Raw genomic sequence first — 14,181 nt, 5'->3', positions numbered from 1 at the left:
ACCAGAATGATTGAACACAAAAGTTTTATGAACAACAAGATTGAACTAGCCCCATTGGTAAAACATGTTAAAGACAAGGGCCAGCGTCCCACAGATTTTGAGTGGGTGATTCTTAAGAGAGTTACGGGCAATTCTAAAGATCTGGTTAATAAGAAATTGCTCAATTTAGAGCAAAAAGGTATATTTCTGACAAAGAGTCACATTAGGGGCTTAAATGAGAATATCGAATGGCATAATGTGACCTAAAGTACAGCTGTTGTTGGTAATATTCTGGTTATTTGGTTCCGAACCTACCTATAAAGTTATTGTGGGGTGTTGCTATCATAGAGTTCAATGGTGCATAGGAATTGTATTGGATATAGTAGCCATATCTGAGGAGATGGCTTAGTAGTTAAATAATCCCAAGAGGTGTAGTAGCGACCTGATAGAACAGATGGGATATGAAGCCCAATCCAATCTTGAGCAAGGTAGTTTGAGTCATGAACTCTATGGGGTACCCCATGAGGAAGAGGTATCCAGCTCTGTTGAAGTACTGAAGTACTGGAGAACTGGGGCTCCCTTTTCATAAGTATTGAAGAAGGGCTATTTTTTCCAAAAGATAAGTATCCCTTTTGAGTGAACATGGACATTACACAGCATAACCTGCAGGGGTTAAATAGGTACATGATTCACATCTTTGCACATCTGCACACGCCCATGTATTTCTGCCTCACCAACCTATCTTTTGTCGATATATTTTACTCATCCCTCATGTTCCCAGCGATGCTGGCCAACTTTTTCCTTCAGGGTACGCGTAGAACCCGGAAGGAATGCATGCTGGAGGCCTACTTTTTCGTTGCTGTGATTGCAATAGAATTATTTCTCCTCACCGTCATGGCTTATGATCGTTACGCAGCTATATGTGATTTCTTACACTATGCAGTGATCATGAATAAGTCTGTGTGTTTTTTATTGGCCACTGGATCCTGGGTAGGTGGACTCACAGAGTCAATCACTTACACTGTCCTAATTTCTAAACTCTCGTTTTGTAAAAGTCATGAAATCAGCCACCTTTTCTCTGATGTCGTAGCTCTAATGAATCTGTCTTGCACCAGCACCTTGTTGGGTGTCCTGACCCACGTTTGAGCTATCATGCTGCAACATTTGGTGCTGTGGGCTTAGAAAATCCAAGATGGCCAAAAAGCCCACATGTGCGCCAGAGAACCACGCAGTTTGTGCGTACACCAAAATGGCTCCCTAACTTGCCACCCATCAGTGCGAGCATGATGGGCCAGGGTGCCATGAGTGGAATGGGTGCCAAAGGTAAAACAGCAGCACCTGTTAGCTCAAAAACGCTTTAAAATTACCTTTGGTTTCTCTGAGTGCCAGCTCAAAATGCCTATTTTCAAACATTGCAACACATCCAAAAATCTCACTGAACACCAGCGGACATCTGGCAGAATGAAGTATGTGTGCATACAAAATCTGGGAAGATGAAGAGCCCAAAACAATGTTCATAACAAAACTGGCTGAGCTATGCATGTCAGCAGCCTAACTGAAACTGGATTAAAACCACCAAAATCGAAATGTTTAAATTAACTGAGTGACCTACTTTTGAGTGTCACATAGTTTGTAACTGTTAAAATGTCATAGGTTTGAACTTAGAATCAGCATTCTAGCTGCATATGTACAAATTGTATTGACTTAAACTGGGGAACAAAAAGTGACATTTTAGCTGAAAACTGGCTTAAAGAGATTCCAATTCTGCCTGACATCTACCCCCACAGGAGTTAAAACCTGCTCAGCCACTCTTCCCCTTGCCAAAAGGAGTTGTCACCTCTCTGATTAGATTAGGGGTGGAGCAGCTGGGCACTGCAAGAAACTAAACAAAGAGCCCATGCAGATGGTTTATTAGGGGGTTCGTAAATGGCTTCCTTTTGAACAAAGCCCTTCCTTGACTCAGGCAAATTTTATATTGGGGGCGTCGTACAAGTGGCTTCCTCTTGGCAGAAACGGGGAGGGGCAGCCCCCTATGAGGACAGGCTGAGCTTAAAGAAAGTGGCCAAACTAGTTTCTCAACCATGTGACCTGGGAAGACACACCCCTGTTGGCCAGAATATGATTTTAAGAAAGATGCATAACTCATGGTGCAGACTTGTCAAAATTATCTAAATGATACCATAATTCTTGTGATTTTTCTGCCCACATTTTAAGAGGTTTTAGGACCCGGTGGTATGATCTGGGGGTTTACGAGCGGAAAAGAGGTTGTTACTCTAAATGTATGCAGGTTAAAAATCTGACACTTCCTTATCTAAATGCCCACATGCCTTGCACACAATTGTATAAATTTGGGGACAAATCTGATATGGGGAAAGCTACTAAAAAGTGCAAAATGTTGCCATTTCTGAATGCAAGCCCCCAGGAAGATCAGAGGCGGACAAGCATGGACCATAAGGAATATATAATGTGCACATGTAATTTCAACAAATTGTATATCTGGGAAGGATGTATTTGAATCAAATATAGATTTGTGGGCAAACTGACAAGGGGAGGTTCCTCTGACCCATAAACAGACTTCATCATGCTGACAATCCATTTCCTTCCCCCAATCAAGGGAGAGAGGAGGAATTGGCCAATGACAAGTAGAGAGGGGCAGGCTAGCTAGGCCCTGGCACACACCCATTTTCAAAACACATAAAAAGAGACTGCTGGGACAGGTAGGGAGGGTCAAATCCAGTTGCTGCGGAGCATTTTGCCAGACCACACAACATCCAGAAGATACCAGTTCCAGACTGACTCCAGCTACATACTCCAGAACCGAGAACTTATACTTTAGAACCTAAATCAGAGGCCTAAAACCAGAGTTCTCTGCAGCAGGCCTCAAATCATTGCAAGCTACTCACAGCCAGGCGAGCTGCTTGAAACCCTTGCCAAGAACTTTTGCCAGGACCAGTGCAGAGATCCAGGAGCCGTGCAGAGACCGCTGTATCCGGACATACCAAACAAGAGATCTAGAGTGACCCAGACCACTGTGAGCAGAACCAGAGAGCTGACCCAGATCACTGTGAAGTGCCAAGACCAGAACCGGAGTCCAGTCCAAAATCTGACCAGATCCGTGGCGAGGCCTATTTCAAATTTATATTGTGAGTACCTAGCAGAACTGTGCAGAACCAATCTCTTAGTTAAAATAATCTAATCCAAACTATTTTAACCTAAGTAGAACAGCCTCCTAGAAATCGTGTCATCTGTCATTTGTAAAGCTGCACAACTGTCACCTGTCAATTCTGAAGCTGCAAGCTGTCACCTGTCATTTTGAGTTTACTTTAAATCCGAAAAACTACCTTTATTTAATCGTCCGTATCTCTGGAACCGTTTGGGCTAGGAACAAAATTTAACTTTCCTCTGAAAGCTTAGAATCTAAGCTAGCCAAGCCTAGAACCGACCTATACTTTTGCCGTAATCGCGATTCACGCACTCGCGAATTTTGCAGCGATTTGCGATTTGGCCTGATTTCTTTACCTGTAAAAAGATAGAAGCTTTTTGCTTTCCTTTGCTAAAAATGTGTTTGCCTCTTAATAACCATCCCTGAATCATTGCTAAAGTGAGCCTGAGCTCATCCCAAGTATCTCTCACTCACCCTGAACCTCCTAAGGGGAATTAAAAGCATTTTCAGCATATTTCTCACTTCATTGCCACCACATTCAAAGCACTTGGGCCTGTGTTTTAAAACTCATACCGGTTTTCTCTAAGCTTGCTGGGATGGGAATTGAATTTCGTATTGTATTTGATTGCATTCCTGAGAACTGTGTGTGTTACTTCCATCTCCTTCCATTTCTTCCATTTCTTACATTGCATAGGGGAGGGGGGTGAATTGCCAGAGAAAAAGTGATTATCTTATCTTTTGCTAATATCATATCAAGTATTTTTGTACTGCATTTCATTCCTCATTGCTTTTCCCTTGAAATCATAAAAGTATTTTTGCTACTTTATCCATCCTATACTAACTCCTCATTGATTATAAAGAAGTATGCTAGTGTCAGATTACCCATTGTTGATTAACATTATAATTATAAGGGCGATAAAAGCGTGGTATCTACATTTTGTTTTATTTCTCAAGTAAACCTTTTAAACTTGCAAAACAGAACTACTTCTTGGCTCAGTTGGATCAGGGGGATTCTAAGAGAGGGGTGTTATATAGGGGTAGTCATCCAGAACTCATGAACTGGACATAAAGATATATCAATAAGGGTTTCCATTCAGTATCCCAGACTAGGCATTGACTTAGCTGTAGTGTTGGATTGAATCCTCTTACAAAGTGGGGGCTCGAGCCGGGATATTCTGGGTTAGATTTATCACTTGTGCACTTGTGCAGATTGGGCCTGAGGCTGCGGCGGCACTGTGGCTGCACCGCCGCAGCCTCAGGTGCAGGGGAGGGCACGGCCAGGCCTACAGACAACCGGCACCACTGATGCACACAGGCCGGAGCACTGCAGTAGCAGGTGCTCAGCTCTCAAATCAACTACTTACCCACCAAGGTACACACACCCGCCTCGCGCCCCAGTCCCACCAGACACACAGACACTGCCACGCCCGGTAATACTCACATGTTACGCTGGTCTTCTGGATGCAGGAGGAGCGTGCATACATTTCTTCTTGGAAACACGTGCAAAATGGAGGACCAAGCACGCAGCACGGCATGCAGAGCTCACTGTGGCCAAGCCCCCTCCTCCTCTGATTGGACAATGCCAGAGGTCACAAGAGATTGACAGAGGTCTCTGTCCAATCGGCAGCGCTCGCTCTTGCATCCTCTGGCGACCCCTAATGGTCATCTTGTTCTTTGGCGTGCTCCGCTCATCTTCACCTACATACGCCCGGCCTCGACGTATTCAGTGAATCAAAGTAAAATATACTCTTTGGTGTTTATCAGTTTGGTTCCCATGTGTAACCCCATTTTTTATACTTAAACAACAAAGAGTTCAGAAATTGTTTGAAAAGAAGAAAAGGAAGAGAACATTAAAATGACAATCTAAAATTAATGTCTCATCATTGTTTTAAAGGAGGTAATTGGTACAATAAAAACCATGCTGAGACATTGATGAAGCTTAACGTCAAAAATGCAATGTATTGTACGTTTATTAAAATATTCTGAGAACAAATAATATTGTTATATTTTTTCCAGAATGGCAGATAACTATTGCATTTCCATATTACTATGTCTTATAGTTTTTGTTTAAGTTTACTTTCATTTACAATAGAAATAGTACCAATGATTATTGTATAAGAAAGATGAACATAGCTTTGGTAGTAATACATAATAATAATGTTGCACATATGTGAAACCAGATTGTATGGAGAATCCTGGTTTGTTACCATTACAGAATCATTACCCATTGTTACAGAATCATTGGCAATTGTTAGAGAATTAGTAGTGACATGAAGTAGTGACATTAGACAATCCACATATATGTAGCCATTTGTAATTTGCTATAGAATGAGGCCTGTTATATTTGAAGTGCCATGTAGACACACAAGTTATATTTGTATAGACATGTAGACACATGTAGAGATATGTCGTTATGTATTATGTATGCATTGTAGAGAGACACGCATGAGTGTTCACTTAGAATATGCATTGAGTCTGCATTGTAGATAGCGCTTGGGTTTGCGAGAGAGACAGTGGGCCTCATTAGGACCCAGGCGGTAAGGGGTTTACGGCGGCGTAAACAGCACCGACCCTTACCGCCTGATTCCGAGGTCCCTTAGCGCCATGGAGGTTTTAACACCTGCTTTTAGCAGGTGTTAAAATCCATGGCGCTAAGGGACCTTGTTGTTAATTACACCACCGTAATTTACGGTGGCATAATTAACGCCTTCCCCACTCCCATTATGCCCTATGGGGCAAAAATGGGAATGGGGAAGGGTAAATGGGTTAATGGGGACTTACCGCCCCACTCACCTCGGAATGGGGCGGTAAGTCCGCCAACCACCATGGCGTAAACGTAGTTTATGCCATGGTGGTAAAGGTACGACCCAGGCGGTAACTTACCGCCTGGGTCATAATGAGGCCCAGTAAGCACTAGAGAAAGCATGAAGCCATCCTGAATGAGACACATAGAAGCGCCACGGGACTGCGAAAGTTGTTATGAGTGAGTGTGAACAAAGAAGGCGTAAACAGTTTCTTAGCAGACAGAGTTTGGAGGTCGCCTTTGCCTTAGTAGAGACACTCAGAAGGGCTGGCTTATTAGGCCCTGGGTTGTGCTTCGCAGACAGAGAAAAGTTGGGGGCAGGCAGCAGCAGAGAGGGAGAGGAGCTTTGCAGGAGAGACATGCAGAAGAAGAAAGGGAGTGAATGGAGAAATATGAGGAGATGGTAGGATGCTTCGCAGACAGAAGAAGATATGGTATAGATATGTAGAAAATGTTATGATGACCAGAACACCCAGTGATTGAAAAGTACAAGACATGCATAACAGATTTTTAGGCACTGCTCACATTTAGAAATGCTTACAGACAGAAAGAGAGGCATTTTAGCTTAGAGACATGTAACCATGGATATGTATTTACGTCATTGAACAGTATAATGAGAGGTGAGGCTATGGAAGCTTGTAGTTCGAGTTTGTAGTTGGAGATGGAGTTTTGGATGGAGCTGCTCTCTGACAGATTGAGAGATCGAGAGGAGAGATGACTTGGAGAGGCATTTGGGAGTGATAGGATGTACTTCGGAAAGCGGTTTGGGTGCAGCAGAATCGGATGGCTTTGGCTGATATGCAGAAGGGAAAGCATTCTGATGAGAGCTGATGAGATCGATCTGGCAGAGAGAAGCCAAGGAGAGGCCCTGACTGACTGGCTGGTTGCAGAGTTAGCTGGAGAGGAGAGACAGAGCAACACAGAGCAAAAGGGGAGTATTGAATAAGAAACGTGCATGGGGAATTAGAACAGACACTCACACAGAGCTTTGGCTGACATGATAGATGGGGTAAGCAGACAGGGATTGTCTTAGAGAGAGAGTGTGAAGTATGATGTGGAATGGAGAGGAATGGTGTGGATTGGAGTTGCTATTAGATTACTTGCATTAGAAGCCTGTAAGGCTTATAGTTATTGCATTGCATTGTAGATTTGCACCAAAAGCATAAAAGTTGCAAATTCGAGATTTGCATTATAGTAGTGTTTTCATCATGCATTGCTTTGTATGAATACAAGTGTTTCTATTGTTGAATCAATTCATGTGTTTTCTTTGTGTCTCATGTTAGTGTGTCCATAGGAGTAACTTAGGAGTAACTTAGGAGTAACACAGTGCACAAAGGCTCTGAGATACAAGAGCAAGGGGGCATAGTGATCCACACCCCCCAAGGTAGAAGGTAGATTTGTTGCAGTTTCCACACATATTCAAACATGAATGCCAATTTTCAAGATGGCCGATATTCTGAGAAAATATAACATTTCATTTTAACCCATATGCCAATTTCATCATCTAAATATGGGAGGCTTCCTTCTCTGGGGTCTGGTCGACTAAGGCAAAATATATAGGCATGAGGTGTGCTTTTTGAATGAGCCGCAAACCTAGGTAAAAGGACCCCAATGTCTGAAATCTGCTATGAACTTTCTTTGATAAAGGCTAAGTTTCAAAGCAGCAGTATGTTTTAACCACATCAGATGAACTGTTCCGATGTTACGCTTTGGGTAAAGTGATCCAACAAGAATGTAATTGTAATTGGCTATTTATAATGCGCTTAATACCCAGAGGTTTCTAAGCACAAACCCGGGGATCAAACCTGTGCTGGTCCACGTTGCTGTGCTTCCAAGACGAGCGTGTTGCCCATGAGTTATCCTCCCAAGACTGATATGCTTGCTCTTAAAGACATCTCATGCTAGGGCCAGGAGGATAGCTCAGGGGCAACTCGCTGGCCTTGGAAGCAACACAGGTTCGATCCATGGGACCACTTGTAGAAACCTCTGGGTATTCGGCAAGTTATAAATACCCAATTATATATATAATTATAACCAAACTAAAGGTAGTTATAGAATCATGTGCACTGAGCAAGGTATGGCTCTGTTGGGTGTATGTATACAAAAGAGCTCATCACAAGTTGGGTGATGCAGGTAAAATGAGGCGGTATTATCATATACCGCTGCATTACTGCACCACCCAACTATAGCTTTGTCAGAAAGTTGGAGGATTCACCTTCAACTATGAGCTGGCTTTCAATATGCTACCTTTCCGGCAAATTCTGGTGGACTTACTGCAGCAGAATTACTGCCTCAGTAATTCCTCCAAAACTCCCCCATGGACTCCAATTAATGGGCACCAACACCACCTAGCACCACCTGTAGTCTGGCAGTAATACCACTGGACCAAGTGGTGGTAACAGTAATACAGTTTGGTTCAATCTCAGTGGCTTTACCACTGAGATACCACCAAGCTTGTAATGAGGCCCAATGAATATTAGTACCATTTGCCATTTACTTTAAACACTGGGTGAATGACACAGACAAAGAAAAACATCAAAGAAAGACATAGCTAAGATTACCTAATACCTTATTGCCAAATGCCTTTCTAACTTTTCTTAAAATAGGAAGTTAATGTAATTAAGATTTGAGCAAAGTGATTGACTGTTAGGAAAGAGAATACATTGTGCTACCAAAGATATCATGTGGACTTGTTATAAAGGGGAAAACATGTACTGGAGATCTTTGAACTTGATTATATATGTTGTATTGCATTTATTGAGGACCAACAGTGCCTTATCAAACAGGCATGAATTACGAAGTAAGCAATAACAGAGGGGGGAGGCAGTCCTTGTTCAAGAAGCCTTTTCGAAAAAACAATGCTGGGATGGATTAGTCGAACTAGCAGAAGAATGGTTAACAGTGGGAACATTAACTAGGGATAGTGACAGTATGACAAACATAAATTTTATGACATTAAAGGCAAATGTCCCATATTTAAGAAATTGTCAAATTGTCATTAGCATGGGACTTTAAGTGGGAGGCAAACACAAGCAAGATGGGTTGGGAGTCAGGGATGGCAATGTTGATGGATAAGAAGGGCCTCCTTCTTTCCCTAGGAGATGGAGTTTAAGTCTTCATTTGAAGGGTCCCGCTGATGGGGTGGTTTTGTAGGGATGCAGAGAGCATTATAGTGGTGTGAGGTAAGTAGGCAGCAGAAAAAAAGAAGGAGGTGGCACCCGGTGCATAGGGAGTGATTGTTTACATGGAGACATGGACTGGGGAGTTCACGGAGGAGAGTGTAGTGAGATGCAGTTAGCGAGCTATTGGGAAGCAAGGTCGCACATAGATTTGAGGACTAGTAACAGGAAATTGAAAAGAGGGCGGTTTTGGATGAAAAGCCGTACAGGTGATGATGGTGTGAAGAGGTAGGGAAGGATATGAAAAGGTTGAAAAGTGACTGTGTCATAACGTTGACCAATTTGTTGAGGGGATCAAAGGAATGGTGGGAATTCCAAGACATAGGCTGGCACAGTAGTGCAGCTTGCTGAGCAGCAGAGTAGACACTGGGATTGTTGTTGAATGGTGTGTGTGAGGTGTCAGCAGATGTTTCCAATATTTAAGGAATTTGATCTGACTGTGGGGACAGTGACTACAATGAACTGGAAGAGCTCCTGGTCACTGTCGAGAGAACCACAAGATTCAATGCTGTGAGTGAGGGTGTGAGAAAGTTGGAGGGGACTGAGATGAGAGAAGGTAGAATGGGGCTGACATTGAAGGCCTGGAGATACATTCTGTCTTTGAGTTGAGCATGAAGTAGCATATGGCCATCCATTCATGGATGGCAGTCAGGAAATTGGCTAAATGCTCAGATTGCAGCAGTCAAGAGCAGAAAGGTGAACACAATCTGATTATATCCATGTATGAGTCTGATAGTTGACTTTAATGAATTAATATGGTGAAGCATTGAAGTTGCTGTAAATATAACATTGGAGTGTTTTATCACAACATTTATTATCAAAGGGATATCCTTTATCTTGTAATGAAAAATACAAATAAAACCTGTTCTGCTCACGGGACCCGCTAAGGGCGCCTGGTAAAACCAGGCGCCCTTAGCCGGTTCCCGCGAGCAGACTCGTAATGAGGCGGTAAGGGGTTGACGGCTCCGGCACCATTACCGGCGCCGTTAACCCCTTACCGTCTCACTCAGAATGACCCCCAATGTGCCTTGATGCTTTCAATACTGTCTAAAATATCTTTTAGAGAATGTATATATTACTCTTTCATAAAATATTGGGGGACATTTTAAATCACGTGAAACCATCTTAGTCCAACATTTTAGGAATTTACAATCTTCTGTAAAAACACAGGACATCCATGCAGCAATCAAGGGTATAATGTTGTCGGTTCACGTTAGTTCCAAGGGATATTGCTAAGAGCTTGGAGATGTATTTGTTTCCTTTGCTGGAAAAGGTCGATTCCAAAGAGTACTTTTTTATTTTTTCTTCATAAACTCTTAAATATTCCCTACTTTGGGCTTGATTTACATACATGTTTCGATGGGACTTTCCCATGTTAAAACATGTTTATAAATCACGCCCTTTGTCTTGGTAATAATTCAAACCTTTGTTTCTTTTTCTGTTTGTCTCAATCCATGTTTATTACTACTATGACCTTTCTGTTGGATCTCATGTGTTTGGATATGAATTGTTCACGTGTATATATTAATAGAGGGTTTGGCCCTGACTATGAATCAATTCCGAAATGCATATGCACTTTTTTAACCCATGTTAACGCTTTACTGCTTCACCCCTGTACCTACATTAGAAATACTGTGTTGAGATCGCTTGTGCAGTTTTCTGTTTGTACAATGTAAGGAATATGCACAACCATTCCTCTAACTAGCTAAAAATGTGAACTTGACCCTTTCAGCCCATAAGTAGGGCACACCGTGAGCCTCTGGCCCTTACAAGAGATTTCCTGTGAGTTTTTCTTTGCATAAATAATTCAACTTAACAAACTTAATATTGAGTGTTTTTCAACTTAAAGTGCACTGTGAGATATTAGCAGACCAGTTAGCAGAATACATGTTCAGCATAACAGATTTGTTGAGAAAAGCAAATAAATAAATAATTTAGGAAATTACATTGGCGAACACTACCTAGAATGCAGAAAAGGCTTTTAATCATACCCACTGGCATTGTCTATGGTGAACAGTGAAATGAAAGTGCCTGTAGGACAGGACTCCCACTGTAGTGGAAGCGCATTACCCCACATTATGTTACATTATTTTACTGAGCATTTATACTACCTCTGTCTCCACCAAAGCGATCTTACAGTGCTAAAGCTGGGCTGTAGAGGTGTCATATTTTGCCCTCTCCAGGGATGTACCAGACCTTGGTCTGTGGAAGGAGGTGGTAGCAGGAAAGACAAAGAAAGGTGGAAGAGAACAGACATACCCACTGACAGAAAGATGAAAATAGACACTAGGAATGTGGGAATGGGGGATATCATTGAAAGAGTATTTAAGCATGATTAGTCATGTCGGGGAACCAGACACATGGGGCTTATTACTAGTTTGGTGGTATTTCTGCATTAAATCTGCTGAGATACCACCAAACTGTAATACCACTACCACCACTTGGTCTGGCGGTATTAACACTGGATTACAAGTTGTGGTGATGGTGTTAGTCCCCATTTAATTGCAGTGCATAGGATTCTATGAGAATTTTGGTGGACTTACAGCTGCAGTAATTCTTTCGAAATTTGGCAGAAAGGTGGTGGCTTTACCTTCACCTCTGAGCTGGAGGTGAATCCTCAAAATTTCTGCCAAACTCATAGTTGGGTGGTGCAGTAATATGGCATCAGTAATGGTATTACCGTCACATTTTACCCACACAGCTCAACTCCTTATGAGATCCAAAGTGTTGATCAGAAAAGCGGTGACTAAGCCCTGCTCTGGACCTTCGAGCATTATTGGTGAATGGCAGGTTCTCATGCAACGCCAAAACGAACCAGGTAGAGTCAGCACTCAGCACATAGGTCTGTGATGGACTCAGGGTGCAATCGAGTGAGCCCATGAAGTATGGAATCTTTGTCCAGGTGGCAAACCAGCAGAAGGGAGCAAGATCTGGGGGTGCAGAGACAGCTGACAGGAGCACCTGGACCAAGGGATGGTTATGTGTAGGGGAATGGTGGGACACACGAGGAGGGAGGGAATGGGGTACAAGGGAATAAGGGCGAGAGCTGTCACCTTCAGTGACAAACTCTGCTTGGCTTATTGGCAAAGGAGAGCTCAATTCATGAAGAATAAATATGAAGTCATAGTGAAATCAGTAATATCTTCTGAATTGATCATCATACAGGGAATTCCTTAACCCACCACCTCCTACAGTGCAATTCCCAAAACACTGTAACCCGAGCAGAACACATTCTCCATACTATGTCCATCTTGGGGCACAATTACATCTGCTTGTGGATAAAACCATTCTTTAAGTTAAGGATAGTGCCCTCTGCGTGAATGGTGAGGAGGTGGAGGAAGTTTAAAATATCTATTTGTTTCCTGGATCTACGTTCATAAGTAGCAACAGAGATGAAGTAATGCTTTGCAATTTGGGACAACTAATAGTACTCGTCTGTGAGATTCATTTGCAATTTAATGTGTTGAAATGACTGACAAGTAAAGTTATTTCAAACAAATGAATGTGATCTGCTTATGATCTTACACAGTTGAAATGATCCATATGTTTCTCTGTTGATCAAAAGGAAAATGTATTTCAAACTTAACCAATACAATTCCTAGTAAGTGCAATTTCCAGTGCATGCTCAATACAAGAGTGTGGCCTGGTTTGTCAATACTGTGAACCTGGAATAACATATAAGAACTATGAGACAAAATGGAAAGGTCATTGGGGCCTTTCTTATTTTAAGTAGTGCCCATTATGCCTGAGCTATCTAGCCAATTCTTAGGCACACTCTTGAATGCATGAAAGGTACTCAATGAGTTGGATTGCTATGCAAAGGTGGAGGCAAAGTGGCAAAGGCCTTGCAATTTGCATTCAGGCTTTGCTGCAGCAATGGATGAAATGTTCTTGCTGCCTTACATATCGGCAAGACAATGCACATTATCTGACTCACATATGTCCTTCACTTCGTGGTCACGTGCTTTACCAGCATCTGACAGCCCATGAAAGAAACAGTGGTGGTCGCCCAGAAGATCAGCTCACATTTCATCTGAGCTTACATGTCCAAAATGCACTTTGCCAACTGCAGGCGTGGCACAAGTTGCCACTGCACAACCTGAACACCCCACTGGCCACCCATTGAAAATCGACTTTTGGACAAGCTCTGTGAGGTATTCAGTTACTGCAATACTCATAGTGGAGCTCTGGATGGGTCATTTCTGATACTGTGTTCAGCATCAGCTGCTGTCTAATGTGTACTCAGTGTTTCACCCTTTCAAGTAGGTCACCAATCAAGTCAGCCATTGTAATGCATTCCTCTGGTGTATCTGCTTAATCTTAGCCCGACCAACATGGAGAGGGTCTGCGTCTTGGCATGTAATGCCTATTTTGAACACAGTTGATTGGAGACCTGTGTTCAACCACCAGGGGTAGCTGGATTGCAAGGTAACATTGAGCACCTGCTGGCTTCCTAGATTTCAAGGTAAAAGTGGCTGTTTTTTATTCGCCTGTGCCGGGAGGGAGAGCGTACCGCAAACATCACAAGTAGAAGACATTGGAGAAAGAACGTAGGTAGCAGGAAGACATCCACCAGTCCACATTTTGCCAGTTGTTGTCAAGCTCAACATTCATGGCATCAATGGGAATAAATTCACTGACACATTTTTGGCAGCTTTGTGAGCAGTGCAGGCACAGCCTAACATGGGGAGTTGCTGTGCAACACTTTCATCAATGAACTTGCCATCTTGAATACAGACAAGTCATCAAAAGTCACAGCCAGCGCACCATCAGCCAGACCGGGATTGATGCCTATCCAATGGACAATACACCTGTGGTTAGCAATGATGTATTGGTTCAGCAAGTGGTCCTTCTGGCCAGTGATACTTGTGTGAGTGACAATTGAATTGCTAAGCCGCACCTCCCCACCCCCCACAGCAAATGTGCAGTCCGAAAGAGTGTCTTATTGCATCCTGGTACTATGTTCTAGTCACTTAATTGGAAAGGCATATACCCTTGGCCAACACACCAGCTTGGATGGTTATCATGATTCGTTACTTGGTACTAGTCAGACAAAC

The sequence above is a fragment of the Ambystoma mexicanum genome, chromosome 3p, assembly GCF_040938575.1.
Source record: "Ambystoma mexicanum isolate Mex_15411 chromosome 3p, UKY_AmexF1_1, whole genome shotgun sequence".
NCBI lineage: Eukaryota > Metazoa > Chordata > Amphibia > Caudata > Ambystomatidae > Ambystoma > Ambystoma mexicanum.
This window is presented reverse-complemented; position numbering follows the sequence as displayed.